General features: G+C 52.4%; 1 protein-coding gene across 3 annotated transcripts in view; it reads right to left on the bottom strand.

Annotated features, from left to right (window-relative positions):
* The window catches only part of PSD (pleckstrin and Sec7 domain containing), a 107,225-nt gene extending 102,539 nt beyond the window's left edge, over window positions 1–4,686 (bottom strand). For 2 of the 3 annotated variants that reach the window (XM_073352937.1, XM_073352941.1), the window contains exon 1: window positions 4,610–4,686. The gene's annotated coding sequence lies outside the window, so the exon portion shown is untranslated. Of the gene's footprint in view, window positions 1–931; window positions 1,059–4,609 lie in introns of all 3 variants that reach the window. The other variant, XM_073352939.1, reaches the window with a different exon arrangement.
* Window positions 4,687–18,338: the final 13,652 nt, after the last annotated feature.

Genomic DNA, 18,338 nt, shown 5'->3' with positions numbered 1-18,338 from the left:
TCTTTAAAGCAGAGCTTTGTCAACCCCTTCTCCTCAGCACCAGGTTCTCCCAGCACATTTTCATGGGTACACTGCTCATTCCCCCACCCCCAACAGTCAGCCAACACGAATATCCTCCCATCTCATGACAGAGTCTTTTTGCTATTTGAATCTCTGTCCTCCTCTGTGTCTTCTTTCCGCTGTCCTCTTTCTGACCTCCTCTCAAGACTCAGCTTTCCACAGAGATTTCCCCTCAGCCCCTCCCTGGGCTATTCTTCTGACCTTCCTCCATTTTGCATTTTGCAGCTGCCTAGCTAGCTTCTAAAGCAGCTGTTGCACCCTCATTAGCCCAGCCTGGGCCCATCAGACAAGTCATCAGGGAAGCTGGACTTGCTTCACTTAAAGGAACCAGCCACTCTTTGCCAGGCACCCTGCCTGCAGGATCCAAAGCGTTTTACATACAATACATTCGGCCTCATAACACCCCCACCTTTGTAAAATAGAGAAGGGTTATTACACCTAGGGGGAAACTGAGGCACTGAGCTGCTGAGGCCTTGGCTCTCCAACTGGCTGAGTATGGTGTGGATAGACAGGGAGGAGGCACAAGCAATGTAGGGAGCTGGCTGCAGTTCCTTTGTTTAGGCCTGACCAACCCTGCACAGCGTAAGGGCAGCCCTGATGTCACTGGAGGACCACCTCTGTCATATGTGTCCTGTGTGACCTTAGACAAAGCATGTCTCTCTCCCCAACAGAAGTTGGCCCATTAAAAGATCTCACCTCACCTGCATAGTGTCTCTTAGGCAAACCACTCTGATCCAGCTCCTCAGAGGTGTTTAGGGGCCTGACTCCCAGTAATTGTTGGATCTTGGCCAGAATTTCACAGGTGCCTCATGGAATTTTCAAAAGTCCCTAAATAGGTTTCAGACTTTCAAAAATCTAGGAGCCTAAATACCTTTGACTTGCTGGACTTCTGCGCTTCGGTTCCCAGTCTGTACAATGGGATGAGAGCACTTCCCCACCTCACGGGGTGTTGTGACAATGACGATTGGATACCCTGGTGATGGGGGCCAGACAAGTACCTTAGAGAGGTAGACAGGTGTCACTGACAGGCAACTGCCCCTCAGGATGCCCTCTTGTGGCGCAGCATCACCCTGCAGGTGCGCTGATCTCTACTCCCCTGCCTGGCTCTTGTATAATGCCACTCCCAGGCCAGAGTACTGTGAACTGAGATTTTTCCCTCCAAGGGGTCTCATTTATTACATCTCTTATGGTACATCCCATTGGTCCTTAGCCCCTCCAGTGCACCCATTGACCCCCCCTTGATTCAGGATTCCCAAAGCCTTCCTCCTTGGGGGCTGCACGGATAACACCGGCTGGCTGCAGACCTCAGTCAGCTTCTCTAAGCTGGCCCTGTGCAGGTCTGGGTCAGCAGACAAACTTCTTCCAAACTATCTGCCCCCTTTCTGTTTGGCTTCTCCTACATCTCCATGCCTGACCTGATTTTGACATGACCGGTCTGTCAGGTGTCTTCCCCACCTTGGGAGGAGAGCCGAGTGAAGCATAGATGGGGCTTACTTCTTAAAGGGCCAGTCACCCTGTGACATCACGTACTTCTGCCTTAAAAACATACCCCTCAACTTGCCCCCCCATATTGGCATGCAACCAGCCAACCATGATGATCAAACTGCCCACTCCCCCTTGGCAGGGGACAGAATGGGGGAAGCTCCCACCATTGCCCAGGCTGTGAGTAATGAGTGGAATTCAGTTCCCAGGTCTGTCAAACCAGCTCTCAAAAATCCTGACAGAAATAGCATATTATTAAGAGCAGGAAGGATGCCCAGAAGCAGTAGCTGGGCTCCACCCTCAGGAAAGCAGCTGAGGAGCGGTACTTTGGGCCCAGGTTCTGGAGGACACTTGCTCACGAGTCTACCTACGTGGTTCTTTTATCAGGGGACACTTGGTCCAGCCGCCACTACTAACAGCAATCATCAGCATTGCATTATTTGTAGAGAGCAGCATGGAGTTCAAAGAGATCTGACTCGAGCCAGGAGCGGAGAAATTGACTGAAATGCAGTCGGGGGCCAGCACTTTGTTTCTGGATGGAAATGCCACAGTACATAGTAACAGACTACATGGGGCTGGTGCTTGGACAGAGGTGGTACGCTCGAGGAAAGATCAGGGACCTTCTGGCTGATCCAAGAGCGCTGGGCAGCCTTCAGGAACAAATTTATCACTGGATTGACAGCCCTAGAGATGGAAACACTCTCCTTATCTACAGCATGGGCATGCCCTGTGCTTATCCATAGCACGGGCACCAAATATGCCCCGCTCATTCCTTGGTCTCTCTGCCTAGACCCCCTACACAGAGAGACAATTAGTTCCATCACTTCTGTCCATTGAGACCTACCAAACTCATCTCCCATGGCCCTGTTACTGTTCCCTCACCCATTCCCCCCCGCACCCGGAACAGCCCAGCCACTAATCCTTGGATGTCTTCCCATCAGCCTATTACATGGCTCCAGACACGGCCCTTGGCAATGCTGGGGAAGGGGCTGCTTTGCCTTACCAGCCCTCTGAATTGTTACTAACACTGTATGAAATTCATCAGAGGCAGCCAGACCCACCCAGCATGGCAGCCCTGAAAAGCAGGGGGAAAGTGAGGAGAAACAATCACTTCTATTTTTAAAGAAGCCCTGCACAGAGTTGTTATGGTAACTGCACTAATAAGAGAACACATCCCTTCTTCTCTCCCCGACTCAATGGCACAGCAATGGAGGAAACATCCTCCCACACGCCTTCCGAGTGCAGACAGGAGGGGGACCATCCATGTGAGGGGAGTGGGTGGGGAGGAGGGCTGACAGAAGGAGCCTAGGGAGGGTGATGGGCTGGGGAAAGGCGGGAGATGGTAAAAGGGCAAGGGGCGTGACAGAGTGGAGAAGGGTAAGGGGCTGAGGGGGCTGGATGGGAAGATGGGGGTTGGTAGCAGGGGGAGATGAGCAGTAGGGGGGAGATGGAAGTCAAGGGCACAGAGAGGGCTAGAGGAAAGATGGGGGTCAAGTGGGCAAAGGCAATATGGGGCAGGGGCAGACTGTGAACAGGATGGGCTGGAGGGAGGGCACAGTGGGGGAGGTGGGGAGCAGCTTGAGGGGCAAACGGGGGGCTGGTGGGTGTGAGAGCCAGAGACAAAAGATTTGCAGCTTGGGGGGAGGGGGGTCCGGAGGAGTTGGGTGAACTGAGAGTCCCAGAACTTTTTGGGGAGCTGCATGGGCTGCTTCTCGGGGGAACCTCCCTGGGGGAGACCACCCATGGGGGGAGGAAAGTGAGGCACTATGGAAAGGAAAAAGCAAAACCCTGCAGAGCTGCCTCCAGCAGGGAAGGGAGAGGGGCAGGGACCCAGGAAGTGTGTTAGGGAACTAGACATCCTGTAGCCTGGATTTACCTGGGAAGTGCTTGGACCTTGACAATGGGTGTAATCAATCAAATGTTCCCCACTCCTCTTCTCCCCCCGCATCCTGTAGCTTCCCTCCCCATCTCATCAGGGGCATGTGAAGCAATCAGAAGTGGGAATAGCAGGAGACACTGGAGTTTATGGGGTGCTTGATGGGAGAGGGACTGTCTGAGCTGGGAGTCCCCCAGCTGCCTCCTTTTTACCCCAGGAAGGTCTGGAGCCATACCGCACCTGAGGCGGCAGAGAGGAAAAGGAGCAGATCCTGCTCCCTCCAACCTGTCCAAGCCAGAATGGCCTGGCCCCCCTGGCACTCTCAGGGGGTGTGTGGGTGGGGGCAGAAGGTTGGGAGCAGAAGCCCCACATTGGGTGCACCATGTGTGGCTGCCTTGGCATCTCCTTTCTGATACATTCATGCCCTAGTCCCTCTTCTCCACCCAACCACAGCCCCACACATAAGGGGATGCACCTGATGGGCACCCACCCCTGGGTGGACACCCACCTGCCTGCACACCAGAAGCTGGGGCTCCCTGCTCCCTTCGATCTGATAACTGCTGGCTGAGAGGGGACAGAGAGGCAGTGGGGAGGAAGGGAGCAGGGTAGGATGTGGGGGCAAGGGACAGACAGAAGTTGTGGAGGGAGAGGGTGGGGGGAGGTGTCACTATGGAGTGGGGATGATGGGGTCAGGTTGAGGCGACCGAGGGAGAGCCAGGCCAGCGTGGGGGAGCTGAAGACAGGGAGGGAGGGCTGGGGACTGGAGAGGTGGGACAGTGTGAGGGTGCTGAAGAGGGGCGGGTGGGTAACGGGGCTGGGGGCTGCTATGGCAGGCAGGGGTGTCTGGGTGGGGGACGTGTGGGGCTGGGGAGGGGGCAGGCTGGGGAGGGGAGGAAATCTGTGAGGGTGGGGGCAGAATGGGGAACAGAGGGGCTGGTTGGAAGTGGGGGGCAGGGTGGGTGGGGGTCTGGGTGGGAGATGCATGGATGGGGGCTGGGAGGAGGGGATGCGGGTGGAGGCAGAGGGCCGGATGGTGTGTGGGTGCGGGACAGAGAGGCTGGATGAAAGGCAGAGGGGGTGGCTGGGGGTGTGGGCTGAGGGGCAGGGTGTTTCGGCGCAGGATCGGGGTGTGCATGGGGAGGGCGGGATCTAGGTGGGAGCAGGGCGCGGTGCTCCCCCCCCCCCACTTACCGGCTTCGCCGCCCCGGCCGGGCGGGGGTCCCGGCTCGGCGTGGTGCTGAAGGGACAGCTCCGAAGCGGGCAGCCCAGCGCGCATGCGAACCGCCCGCCCCTCCGGCTGCTCCCCCGGCTGGGGAGGGGTGAGATAGGAGCCGGGGGGAGGTGGGGTCAGCTGCGTACGAGTCTGTGTGAGGGGTGGTGGTGATTGTGTGTGTGGGTGTGAGTGATGATTGTGTGAGGGTGAGTCTGAGGGGGTGACTGGGTGGGTGTGAGGGGTGGTGGTGATTGTGTGGGGGTGGGGAGAGTCGGGGGGGGGTGACTGTGGGTGGGTGTGAGGGGTGGTGGTGATTGTGTGGGGGTGGGGGTGAGTCGGAGGGGGGGTGACTCTGGGTGGGTGTGAGGGGCGGTGGCGATTGTGTGGCGGTGGGGGTCAGTCTGAGGGGGGTGACTGTGGGTGGGTGTGAGGGGCGGTGGTGATTGTGTGGCGGTGGGGGTCAGTCTGAGGGGGGTGACTGTGGGTGGGTGTGAGGGGCGGTGGTGATTGTGTGGCGGTGGGGGTCAGTCTGAGGGGGGTGACTGTGGGTGGGTGTGAGGGGCGGTGGTGATTGTGTGGCGGTGGGGGTCAGTCTGAGGGGGGTGACTGTGGGTGGGTGTGAGGGGCGGTGGCGATTGTGTGGCGGTGGGGGTCAGTCTGAGGGGGGTGACTGTGGGTGGGTGTGAGGGGTGGTGGTGATTGTGTGGGGGTGGGGAGAGTCGGGGGGGTGGTGACTGTGGGTGGGTGTGAGGGGTGGTGGTGATTGTGTGGGGGTGGGGGTGAGTCGGAGGGGGGGTGACTCTGGGTGGGTGTGAGGGGCGGTGGTGATTGTGTGGCGGTGGGGGTCAGTCTGAGGGGGGTGACTGTGGGTGGGTGTGAGGGGCGGTGGTGATTGTGTGGCGGTGGGGGTCAGTCTGAGGGGGGTGACTGTGGGTGGGTGTGAGGGGCGGTGGCGATTGTGTGGCGGTGGGGGTCAGTCTGAGGGGGGTGACTGTGGGTGGGTGTGAGGGGCGGTGGTGATTGTGTGGGGGTGGGGAGAGTCGGGGGGGTGGTGACTGTGGGTGGGTGTGAGGGGTGGTGGTGATTGTGTGGGGGTGGGGGTGAGTCGGAGGGGGGGTGACTCTGGGTGGGTGTGAGGGTTGGTGGGGATTGTGTGGCGGTGGGGGTCAGTCTGAGGGGGGTGACTGTGGGTGGGTGTGAGGGGCGGTGGTGATTGTGTGGCGGTGGGGGTCAGTCTGAGGGGGGTGACTGTGGGTGGGTGTGAGGGGCGGTGGCGATTGTGTGGGGGTGGGGGTCAGTCTGAGGGGGGTGACTGTGGGTGGGTGTGAGGGGCGGTGGTGATTGTGTGTGTGTGGGGGGTCAGTCTGAGGGGAGGTGACTGTGGGTGGGTGTGAGGGGCGGTGGTGATTGTGTGGGTGTGAGTCTGAGGGGGGGTGGTGACTGTGGATGGGTGTGGTGGTGGGAAGGGTGGTGGTAACTGTGTGTGGGTGTGAGGGGGCGGTGATTGTACACGGGGTGGTTCCGGGCCCTTTCACACAGGCTGGACACCCCGTGGTCCTGGGCCAAACACCGTGTACACAGAGCTGAGGCTGGTCCCTGGCCAGCGTGCTGGGGGTGGGGGGGTCCTTCATCTATGGCAGGGGCCTGCCATCAGGAGCAGTGTGGGCCAATCCCCATGGCACTACAGCACAGCCCTGCCGGCTTCCCTCCCCCCACCCCAAACTGTGCCCTGCCATGCCCCCAGCCAGCACAGCCCTGTCCTGATCTGTCCCCCCAGCACAGCCCTGCAGTGACCCTCCAAGCACAGCCCTTCCGTGCCCTCCCCCAGCACAGCTCTGCCGTGCTCCCCCACCCCCAAGCAGTGCAGCCCAGACACCCCCCGCCCCAGCAGTCACACAGCAAACCAGGCATTAGCTCCCATCTTGAAATCCTGCACCTGGAGACCAGCTGCAGAGATGCAGGCAGAAGCCAGCCAGAGAGGGCAAAGGGGCTTTACTGATCACCGGGGATGTAGCAGCATCTGATCTTCTCATCCCATTGGTTCCTCCCAACCTATCCTGAGTGGCAAAACCTCCATGGACGCTAGGGGGAGCCTTCCCCCTGAAATTCCTCTGCGTTTCCCGGGGAGGGGGAGGGAGGGGGCAGGGAAGGCGCCTTCCTTCACCCAGAAATCAAGCAGCAGCCTGGTGGTCTGGACTGTGGGCCCTTTAGGGCTTGATCCCGCATGCTGCTGCGTGCTTGGCCCTCCATCCACTGAAGCACATGCTTACCTCTAAGGATGTGAGGGGGCCCATTCAGCACATGCTCCAGTGCTTTGCTGGATCAGAGCCATGGCATTAGGCACCTTGCAGGATCCAGCCCTTAATGCCAGAGACCATGGGGACCAATTGGAAGAGAAATTCAGTGTAAAGCAAACAATTTTCTGGCTGTATGTCATTGCCCCTTTCCTACCTCCGTTCATGAGGTCCACGCTTCTTTCCCCTCATGCTTCCCTTTTTTCACTGCTATTCGCCTGGATCCAAATACAGCGCTGGTGTAAATGGACATGACTGTATTCATGTTGGTTGGAGTTGCAGCCCCTTAGAGCAGGTCTGATTTTGAGGTACCATTGTGGGGTACTTCCTTGCAGTCATACAAGCTTGAAAAGCTGCTTAACCCACCTGCAATGTTTAAAAACAAAAGAAGTGCAACAGAACATCGAATTTGCCTTTTACGTTCTGTTTATTTTTTGCATTTCACTCAACTTGGCTCAGATTGGTCAGTTTCGTTTAATCTTTAGCCAGTTTCTCTCCCAGGTTTTCATGCACTAGCCCAGTGCTAGCCTGTTTAGGTTTCTAACATTATTAATTATTTGTACAGCACCAAGAATGTGTTAGGCACATATAAAGACAGGGACTAGTTTCTGAGCTCAGTTCCACCAGTGTAAATCCAGAATCACTCCTCAGCAAGGGAATTGGCTGAGAGCAGAATCTAGCTCTGCTCCAAAAACTTACAGTCTAAAGAGCAGGGGGAACGTTGAAAGGTAAATGGTTTTAATTTCCATGTTTTTAAAATCTTGATTCATTTCAGCATAACGGGGGTTAGCTATACATTCGCTCACATGTTCTGTGTTTTTAACAACATTGAAATTTTTCTCCTAAATCACTTGACATATGTATCCTCTTTACATTTTGAAATATACTATCACAAAACACAGCCCTGCTAATTCTCCTCCCCGCATAGGTCCTGCCAATGTCTTCTCCCCTCTAATTGTCCCAAAGCTGGACATGGAGTGGGGCAATGAAAAGGACAGGGCAGCAATTCAGATACCAGCTGCACATTTCTCTCCCTCTAGCATTGCACTTTATCAATGCTGACAGCAGTACTTGGTTGAAGGGATCTCTGGTCAGGGTTACATAGAAGAGATCACTTTTCATTTCCCCTGGTGGGGCTGGCATTTCTAGTGGTTAGTCTGAATTCTAGGCCTTTACCTGCCTCCTCGGAACCATCACCCCAAGGAATTTCACAGACTCTGTATTTTCATCAAGGAGCAAAACTTGTTCTTGTTTCACACTCATAAATGCTTGATCCTTCCTCTGAAAGGGAGGGGAAATACAGCCCGGAAGGCAAATTCTGGGCCTGGGCACCTGAGCTAAGCCTTGGGCTAGTCATGGGTGCCCACACTTGAAAAAGTGGCCTCTGATTTTGGGTGCCAACATGAGATAACTAAGGCTTAATTTGCAGAGGTGCTGAGCACCTGTTACCTGATCACCACCTCTAGAGTGCCCCCTTGTGGCATGAAGTAGCTCTGCAGGCACCTTCTCTCAGTTCTTTCTGGGTTCTTTGCAATAATTCCTCCCTTCTACAAGGATTTGGCCTTCTAGCTACGTCACACTTTCTGGGTTATCCAAGTCCAAAACAAATGGAGTCTCTCTCTTCCTGTTCTCTATCCAACAGTGACTCCCGGGGCTTCTTGCTTGGAGTCTGACCTCCCTGGCTCTTCCACACACCTCTGCTCCTAATTCTTCCCCAAGAGATAATTTAGTCACATGACCCACCTGTCATGCCACATGTGACATTACCCCTTGAGTCACTGGGTCACAAGTGGGGTTAGGCCTGTTACCTGAGCGAGAGGGCAGCAGGAAATAAATCAATGGGGACACGGCTGTCCGACCAACAGATGGTTGACACAAACCATGCTCTTACTTAAAGCCACACTTCATTTAGTCTCAAGTACTTACGGTCCACAACAGGTTAGTAAAAACACCCCAACCCTCACATAGTTACCGAAGTCTAGATCATTTTTTGAGTGGTACAGCAACAGTCCAATGGCCCGTCTTCCGTTGGGGACCCTCAGATATGTCCACAAAGTGATCCAACTAGCCCAAATTTCTCCCCTCTTATTTATTGTTAGTAAGACAATAACATGTCAGTCAAAAAAACTTGTTAAGCAAGCAATTTTAAAGGTTAAGCAAGAGGTTTCCTCAGACTGTTAATTAGACAGATGTGTTTTTGCAACGTCCACATGCTTGAGGGTCCTGACAAACACATCCCAGAGGGCAAATAAGTTTCCTGTTTTCTAAAAACACATTCCTCAGCAATTCCAACAGAGATCTTATCAGGAAGGACGCAGGGCAAGGCTCCTTTCTTATGGCTGCTCAAGCCCCCTCCTCTCCTGGGTGAGCTATGCTAAGGCTGCTGCACAGGCCCACTAAAGGCTACTGACTTGGCTGTTTTTGGCAATAAGCATCGACATTCCAATGACTGGTTGTGGTCCAGGCAATTTACCAATCTACCAAGATCTCCCCCGTACAGGCCCATCTCACCTTAAAGATGCGACATCATCTAACACTTCTACCAAAGTCAATGGGAGCTGCGGGTGCTCAGCACAGCTGAAAATCTGGACCAAGTTTGGCCCCCAGATTCAAGAGGCACTTTTGAAAATGGGAGCCTTAACCCCCCTGAGCCTTGCTCCACTCTCCCACTAGTTCTACACTGATGTAGTTCACTGACCACAACGGAGTGACCTCCCATTCACACAAATGTCAGTATATCACAACCTGGCTCTGTTGAGTTTCTTCGTCTGTAGCACCCCTGGCCTGCCATGCAGGGGTGTTGGGAGGCTTATTTCCCTAATGTTTGTGAGCTGGGCCCAAGATGCTATGGGAGGGAAAACTATGATAACTTCCTCCACTAGGCCGGGAACTGCAGGCTTGAAAGGAAAACGGCACCCAGCCCAAGAGGCTAGAAGCTCTCCAGTTATGAGACAGCTGTCACAGAGGTTAGGAGGTGAAAAGTGCTCTCTTGAAGTCAGAGTCTGTAATTACATTACTGGGAGAGGCTGGTAGGTCCTGGGACAGGCAAAAAAGCCACACTCATTTGGGTCACTGGTGTCGAGGGAACCCAATTGCAATCTCTGTGCAATGCAGTTTGCTGCCTGCTGGAAATCCAGGTTGTTTCAAAGCAGGAATGAACAGCAGTTCCAGGTCATACCCCTGAGTCTCCTGGCCCATGTGTGAAGTTTTACAGCCATGTTTCCTCACACCATTAAATGTGCTTCTCCCGCTTGTTGCTGTGACGGAGCCACACAAACAGCATGGAATTCTCTGGCCTGTGTTATACGGGAGGTCAGATGAGATGATCACAATGGTTCTGTCCGACCTTCACATCTAGGAAACAACCACGGAAAATGACAACAGGACCATTTCCCCCAAACGTGACAGCTGATTCTGGGTGTCCATCTGGAGAGTTTGATGCTGACAGTGCCTGTTTAACAGCCCAGAGAAATTATCTGAAGGGTTAATACGTCACAGTGAAGCATTCTGGGCATATACTGGCTTTGCATGAGGCAGCAGCCATTCCCCATTTCACTCCTAGAGCAGGTGCTTCTCTCACCCTGTGATATGTTAGCACCTGGTTTTCCAAATAGTTCAGCTTTCATTTAGGCACCTGGATGCAGGGCCCAGATTGCAGGTGCTCTGTGCCCAGCAGCACCCATTGAGAACAACAGAGGTTGCTGGAAGCCAAGGCCTTCGGGAGTCTGGCCACATGATTTAGGTACCTAACTGGAGCTGCTGGAGGCTGAGCTCAGTGGGAAATCAGACCCATGGTGCATATTGTGATTGTTTCTTGGCCTGACTTAATAAATGGTGCTCAGCCCCTCTAGCTGCCACTGACTTCTCTGGGAGGGGAAGGTGCTTAGCACGCCCAAACATCAGCCCATCCAGGGCCCCCACCTTTCTAGGGGCATGAACAACACAAGGCCTCAGACAGATGACTGTTAAAATCCATACTGCCACCAGATCATAGAATCATAGAAGATTAGGGTTGGAAGAGACCTCAGGAGGTCATCTAGTCCAACCCCCTGCTCAAAGCAGGACCAATCCCAACTAAATAATCACAGCCAGGGCTTTGTCAAGCCAGGCCTTAAAAACCTCTAAGGATGGAGATTCCACCACCTCCCTAGGTAACCTATTCCAGTGCTTCACCACCCACCTAGTGAAATGATTTTTCCTAATATCCAACCTAGACCTCCCACACTGCAACTTGAGACCATTGCTCCTTGTTCTGTCATCTGCCACCATTGAGAACAGTCTAGAGCCATCCTCTTTGGAACCCCCCTTCAGGTAGCTGAAGGCTGCTATCAAATCCCCCTTCATTCTTCTCTTCTGCAGACTAAATCAGCCCAGTTCCCTCAGCCTCTCTTCATAAGTCATGTGCCCCAGCCTCCTAATCATTTTCGTTGCCCTCTGCTGGACTCTCTCCAATTTGTCTACATCCTTTCTGTAGTGGGGGCCCAAAACTGGATGCAATACTCCAGATGTGGCCTCACCAGTGCCGAATAGAGGGGCATAATCACCTCCCTCAATCCGCTGCCAATGCTCCTACTAATGCAGCCCAGTATGCTGCTAGTCTTCTTGGCAACAAGGGCACACTGCTGACTCATATCCATCTTCTCGTCCACTGTAATCCCCAGGCCCTTTTCTGCAGAACTGCCGCTTAGCCAGTCAGTCCCCAGCCTGTAGCAGTGCATGGGATTCTTCCTTCCTAAGTGCAGGACTCTGCACTTGTCCTTGTTGAACCTCATCAGATTTCTTTTGGCCCAATCCTTCAATTTCTCTCGGTCATTCTGGACCCTATCCCTACCCTCCAGCATATCTACCTCTCCCCCCAACTTAGCGTCATCTGCAAACTTGCTGAGGGTGCAGTCCATCCCATCATCCAGATAATTAATGTTGAATAAAACTGGTCCCAGGACTGACTCCTGGGGCACTCTGCTTGATACTGGCTGCAAAGCAGACATCGAGCCATTGATCACTACCCATTGAGCCCGACGATCTAGCCAGCTTTCTATCCATGTTATAGTCCATTCATCCAATCCATACTTCTTTAACTTGCCGGCAAGAATACTGTGGGAGACCGTATCAAAAGCTTTGCTAAAGTCGAGGTATATCACATTCACCACTTTCCACATATCCACAGAATCAGTTATCTCATCATAGAAGGCAATCAGGTTGGTCAGGTATGACTTGCCCGTGGTGAATCATATTGACTGTTCCTGATCACCCTCTTAGCAGCCGCAGGCCCCATGACGAAGAGGTGCTCTTTAGATGTGTGATTAGATAGAGATTAGATCCGCCCACAAATGATGGAGACCCTTCCCCTTCAAACCCACCCCCAGGAAAAACTCAGCTGAATAGATAGGCCTTTAGTTTGTGCCAAGGATGAAGAAACCCTCAGGCCCACAGGAACGGGGATTGAAGCAGGGACCTCCAGAGTAAAGAGCATGAGCTGCTACAGCTCCCTAGCTGGTGCTCTATCAGCATCACATCCTCCTTGGACCAGGCACAAAGGGGGACCCATCATAGACACTGCTCTGAGGGTTATACAAGTACTCCACTGAGAACACCCTGCCTCCAGCGGTGAATCTGCATTTGAATTCCAGGGGATCTTAGCAGCCCAGGGCAGAATAAGGGTAAAAGAGGAGGTTGCCAGGACACACTATGATGGACCTGAGAGGTTCCAAAGAGCCAGCAACTCGGGTATGAGATGCTCTTAGGGGGAGACACCCCAAGGCTGCTGAGCTGAGCAAGCGGGAGGCTGATTCCTCACTGGATATTCTATCAAGCACAGCAGGGGATTCAGTCTGGGAACCTCAGGGCCCCTTCTCAGGCCATGCCCGGGGAGACTCTCTTTGAGAGCTCACTGTGAGAGCTGGGCTGAGCTCACGGCAGCCTTGTGGTCTGGCTAGCATGGGCTGGAACAATCTCCTCCACCCTGTTTGGCACCTTCTGGGACTCACCCCATGGCTATTTCAGGAGACACCTCCAAGTGTGCAAAGGTGGTGCCCGTGTAGAACTCATCAATGGAATTGTTTTTAATTTTTCACTTTATTACTATAACTTCATAAGCAAAGTTTTATGAATGAAACAACATTCATTCATAAACCAGTTACCCCAACAACTGGCTAACTGAGTTTCACTTTCAATCCAATTGGTGCTTAAATCGCTGAAACTTACACTGTTTCAACATTGTAACTTCTGCTCACTGTTTGTCATTCATTATACTTGTCTGTATTGTAACTTCTGTTCACTGTTTGCCATTCCTTATACTTGTTCATATTGACAGGTTTCAGAGTAGCAGCCGTGTTAGTCTGTATTCGCAAAAAGAAAAGGAGTACTTGTGGCACCTTAGAGACTAACCAATTTATTTGAGCATGCTCAAATAAATTGGTTAGTCTCTAAGGTGCCACAAGTCCTCCTTTTCTACTTGTCCATATTGTAACTCAAACTCCATTTTAAAATGCTCAATTCATTTTGTAAAAGCTTGCTGCAACCTTCATTTTTGCAAAACCCTGCTGTAATCTTATTAGTTTAGTTTAGATGTGTGAATGAGGTATGTCTGGATGATGGAATCAACCTCCAGCCCCAGCCTGTCCTGACGAAATAAAGTGTAAACACCCAACGGCTGAAGATGCAGACAACAGCCCTGACAAAGTAAGAGGAATCCACCCTCAAGAGAAAAGAACAAAAGTAAAATTGAAGAAACATCAAAGCCAGGTCCTAGGCTGAAAGTCATGTCTGCAATTGACAGGTGATCGACCACACCGAACCCAGAGGCAGCGTGACACAGCAAGACCTATAGACTCTATAGATTCAAACTAAAGCCTACAAAAAGGATGGGTGAGATAGAAGACTTTGGAGAGTAACATTCTGCTGCCAACATGGAAGGGCATCGGTGCATGCCCGACAGAGACCCAGCTCTTCCTTGTGCCTGGCTTTCCTGGCCAGTTAGCCGCCACAAGCTACGAACCCAAGCCACAAACTCAAGCTACATTCAGGACTGGTAACTATACAGCAGCTGCAGAACCTGTGTGTGTGTATGAACGAACGTGTGAATGAATGTGAACCTGAATGAAATGTTATAGCTATAACTGACTGCCTACTACAATTCTTTCTGTATTCACAATAAATGTGACACTTTGTCTTATCCCCTTTAATAAGTTCCTGCTGGGTTTTATTTTATTGGTATAACACCCGTCCTGGCTGGAGGAGGGAGACAGTGCGAGCAGGGCACCTGCTCTAAGGCTAGTGCATGTCTCTGGAGAGAGCTGTGCCAACACATTCTCAGTCAGCGCCGCCTGCTCAGTGACCCCGCCTGAGTCTATTGACTCGCCAGAAGGTGCCTTAATCCCTCATCTGCCAAATGGGGAATCCTATTTATTCCCTGGTACCGAGTCTCAGATCAAAATAGCCACATGCTGCATCAATGTCTGACCTGCTCCAACATTCCCTCCCCCACCCCAGGCAGTGACGGATTAGCCACTGGGCCTACAGGGCCTGTGCCCAGGGGCCTTGGCCAACTGAGGGGCCCCGCGGCCCCAGCCACTGGGTGGGTGGGGCAGGGAAAGCCCTGGCATCTCAATCCTGCTCCCAGGCAGCAGCGCCAGATGGGCAGGGCGGGCGCAGCGGTGGAAGCCCCCAGTGCTCCCTATCCTTGGCAGAAGCTGGGGGCAGCAGGGGAAGCCGCCCCTCCCCCTGCTCTCCAAAAGAAGCGCCAGGCTGGGCGGGAGAAGCCCCAGTGCTCCGACCCTGGTTCCCCGCAGCCGTGGTGGGTGGCCCACATGTACAAATCCACCCACACAATTAAATTCAAATTGATTCATCTCAGGCCCTGTTGGCCCAGATTAACACAGCACCACTGCCTCAGGGGATCCTTACACCCCATAAGGTCCCCAGTCCTTGCACTCAGTTGCTACTAACTGGCTGGCAAACCCCACTGCCCAGCTCCCTGCTCCAGGCCCAGAGATCTACCTGGCTCTGGGCTGAGCACTGGGGCTAGGCCAGGCCTGGGCAGCTCAGCCACCTGCCAGGAAATAGAAGTGAACACATCCATCGTGAGTGGAGAGTCCTCCATTCCCCATTTTGTCCACAATACCCTCCCAACTCAAGGGAGACAAGCTCCCTGTCCCCTCACTGCCCCAGAGCTGGCACTGACCTTGTGGCTCCAGTTTCATTTCTGTCTGTGGCTGGGATACACTCCTGTTTCCTCCCCCGCCACCTCTGTTTCTCTGGGTGAGGTTTTAGTTCTGGGTTTCTTTGTAATTAACAGCATCAGTAAATTGGACACAGAGCTCCAAGAAACACTGATCTCCCCCCCCACTCTGTAGTAAAACACTTGACTTCTCTCCCTGGCCCCACTCCTAGGATTGTTTTGTCCTGCTCCCTTCATTTGCCCCCTGCACAATTCTGGCCCTAAATTTTCTCCTATCTTCCTCTTGCCCTGTTGCCCCAGGTGTTTCTCCTCTTTCCCTGGCTTGGAGTCACTGTGAGCAACAAATGGGGAAACTGGGCTTATCACCCCCATATTAAAGACTGGGAAACTGAGACACAGGGTAGTCAGAGGACTTGGCCAGGGTCCCAGGGTGAATCAGTGTCCCAGTACTCAGGTGTTTCTGACTCCTCCTCCTGAGCCACCTGTCACGTTGGCTATAAGCTATGACTAACTAACAGGTTTCAGAGTAACAGCCGTGTTAGTCTGTATTCGCAAAAAGAAAAGGAGTACTTGTGGCACTTTAGAGACTAACCAATTTATTTGAGCATAAGCTTTCGTGAGCTACAGCTCACTTCATCGGATGCATACTGTGGAAAATACAGAAGATGTTCTTATACATACACAAACCATGAAAAAATGGGTGTTTACCACTACAAAAGGTTTTCTCTCCCCCCACCACACTCTCCTGCTGGTAATAGCTTATCTAAAGTGATCACTCTCCTTAGAATGTGTATGATAATCAAGTTGGGCCATTTCCAGCACGAATCCAGGTTTTCTCCCCACCCCCCGCACAAACCCACTCTCCTGTTGGCAATAGCTACAAGCTGTCAAGAACACTATCCCCGATAATGTCACGGCTAACCTGGTGGCTGAACTTTGTGACTTTGTCCTTACCAATAACTATTTTACATTTGGGGACAATGTATACCTTCAAATCAGCGGCACTGCTATGGGTACCTGCATGGCCCCACAGTATGCCAACATTTTTATGGCTGACTTAGAACAACGCTTCCTCAGCTCTTGTCCCCTAACGCCCCTACTCTACTTTTGCGCTATATTGATGACATCTTCATCATCTGGACCCATGGAAAAGAAGCCCTTGAGGAATTCCACCATGATTTCAACAATTTCCATCCCACCATCAACCTCAGCCTGGTCCAGTCCACAGAAGAGATCCACTTCCTGGACACTACAGAGCTAATAAACGATGGTCACATAAACACCACCCTATACCGGAAACCTACTGACCGCTATGCCTACCTACATGCCTCCAGCTTTCACCCTGACCACACCACACGATCCATTGTCTACAGCCAAGCTCTGCGATACAACCGCATTTGCTCCAACCCCTCAGACAGAGACAAACACCTACAAGATTTCTATCAAGCATTCTTACAACTACAATACCCACCTGCGGAAGTGAAGAAACAGATTGATAGAGCCAGAAGAGTTCCCAGAAGTCACCTATTACAGGACAGGCCTAACAAAGAAAATCACAGAACGCCACTAGCCGTCACCTTCAGCCCCCAACTAAAACCCCTCCAATGCATTATTAAGGATTTACAACCTATCCTGAAGGATGACCCAACACTCTCACAAATCTTGGGAGACAGGCCAGTCCTTGCCTACAGACAGCCCCCCAACCTGAAGCGAATACTCACCTGCAACCACATACCACACAACAGAACCACTAACCCAGGAATCTATCCTTGCAACAAAGCCCGTTGCCAACTGTGCCCACATATCTATTCAGGGGACACCATCACAGGGCCTAATAACATTAGCCACACTATCAGAGGCTCATTCACCTGCACATCTACCAATGTGATATATGCCATCATGTGCCAGCAATGCCCCTCTGCCATGTACATTGGGCAAACTAGACAGTCTCTACGTAAAAGAATAAATGGACACAAATCAGATGTCAAGAGTTATAACATTCATAAACCAGTTGGAGAACACTTCAGTTTCTCTGGTCACGTGATTACAGACATGAAAGTTGCGATATTACAACAGAAAAACTTCAAACCCAGACTCCAGCAAGAGACTGTTGAATTGGAATTCATTTGCAAATTGGATACAATTAATTTAGGCTTGAATAGAGACTGGGAGTGGCTAACTCATTATGCAAGGTAACCTATTTTCCCTTGTTTTTTCCTACCCTCCCCCCCTTCCTCAGACGTTCTTGTTAAACCCTGGATTTGTGCTGGAACTGGCCCACCTTGATTATCATACACATTGTAAGGAGAGTGATCACTTTAGATAAGCTATTAGCAGCAGGAGAGTGTGGTGGGGGGAGAGAAAACCTTTTGTAGTGGTAAACACCCATTTTTTCATGGTTTGTATGTATAAGAACATCTTCTGTATTTTCCACAGTATGCATCCGATGAAGTGAGCTGTAGCTCATGAAAGCTTATGCTCAGATAAATTGGTTAGTCTCTAAGGTGCCACAAGTACTCCTTTTCTTTTTGACTAACTAACAGTAATTGCCTCTTACAGGCCTGCCATCCTGCAGGGTCCAGAGGCATCTCACAGACTGTGTGTATGGGACTCCACAACCAACTTGAAAGTGTGGCTGCCTCCAGGGAGGAGTGTCCGTGCCAGGAGCTGTGTACAACTGGGGTTTGTTAGGGTAGCAGGCAACCAAGTGACCCCATGGGGGATCTGAGCAAGCCAGTGAGGGGTAATCCCCCAGCTTAGACAAGAAGCTCTACAGGAGTAGGGACTGCCTCTCACAATGTGTTTCTGTTGCCCACACCCACCCAACATGGTGCTCTCTTTACCTCTCGCGGTGACAGCCACAGACAGGTGATGAGTCTGCTACTGCCTTGGCAAACAGAGCTGGGCTTTTAGCACCACACAGTGGAGACTCATGCTTTAAGATCCAGAGGTTCCACGTCTGATACTCCCTGCTAGGGCCCAACCCAGAGTGCGGACAGGATAACATTTGTACAGCACCCAGCACTGGGGCTCATGCTGGTTGGCCTCTGGGTGCTGCTGAGTATAAATGTTCAGTAATAAAAAATATCTCATAATACAACAGGAACCCCCAGCTGCTCCCATGACCCCCAGTATGGCCACCCCTGGAGAGGGTCCACCTCCGCTGCTGCCCAGCCAGGCTGCTTGGCGGGGAGAGCGCCCCCCAGGGCTCCCTGCAGCACGTGATCTCTCTCG

The sequence above is a fragment of the Lepidochelys kempii genome, chromosome 7 (genome assembly GCF_965140285.1).
Source record: "Lepidochelys kempii isolate rLepKem1 chromosome 7, rLepKem1.hap1, whole genome shotgun sequence".
Classification (NCBI taxonomy): Eukaryota; Metazoa; Chordata; order Testudines; family Cheloniidae; genus Lepidochelys; species Lepidochelys kempii.
This window is presented reverse-complemented; position numbering and strand designations above follow the sequence as displayed.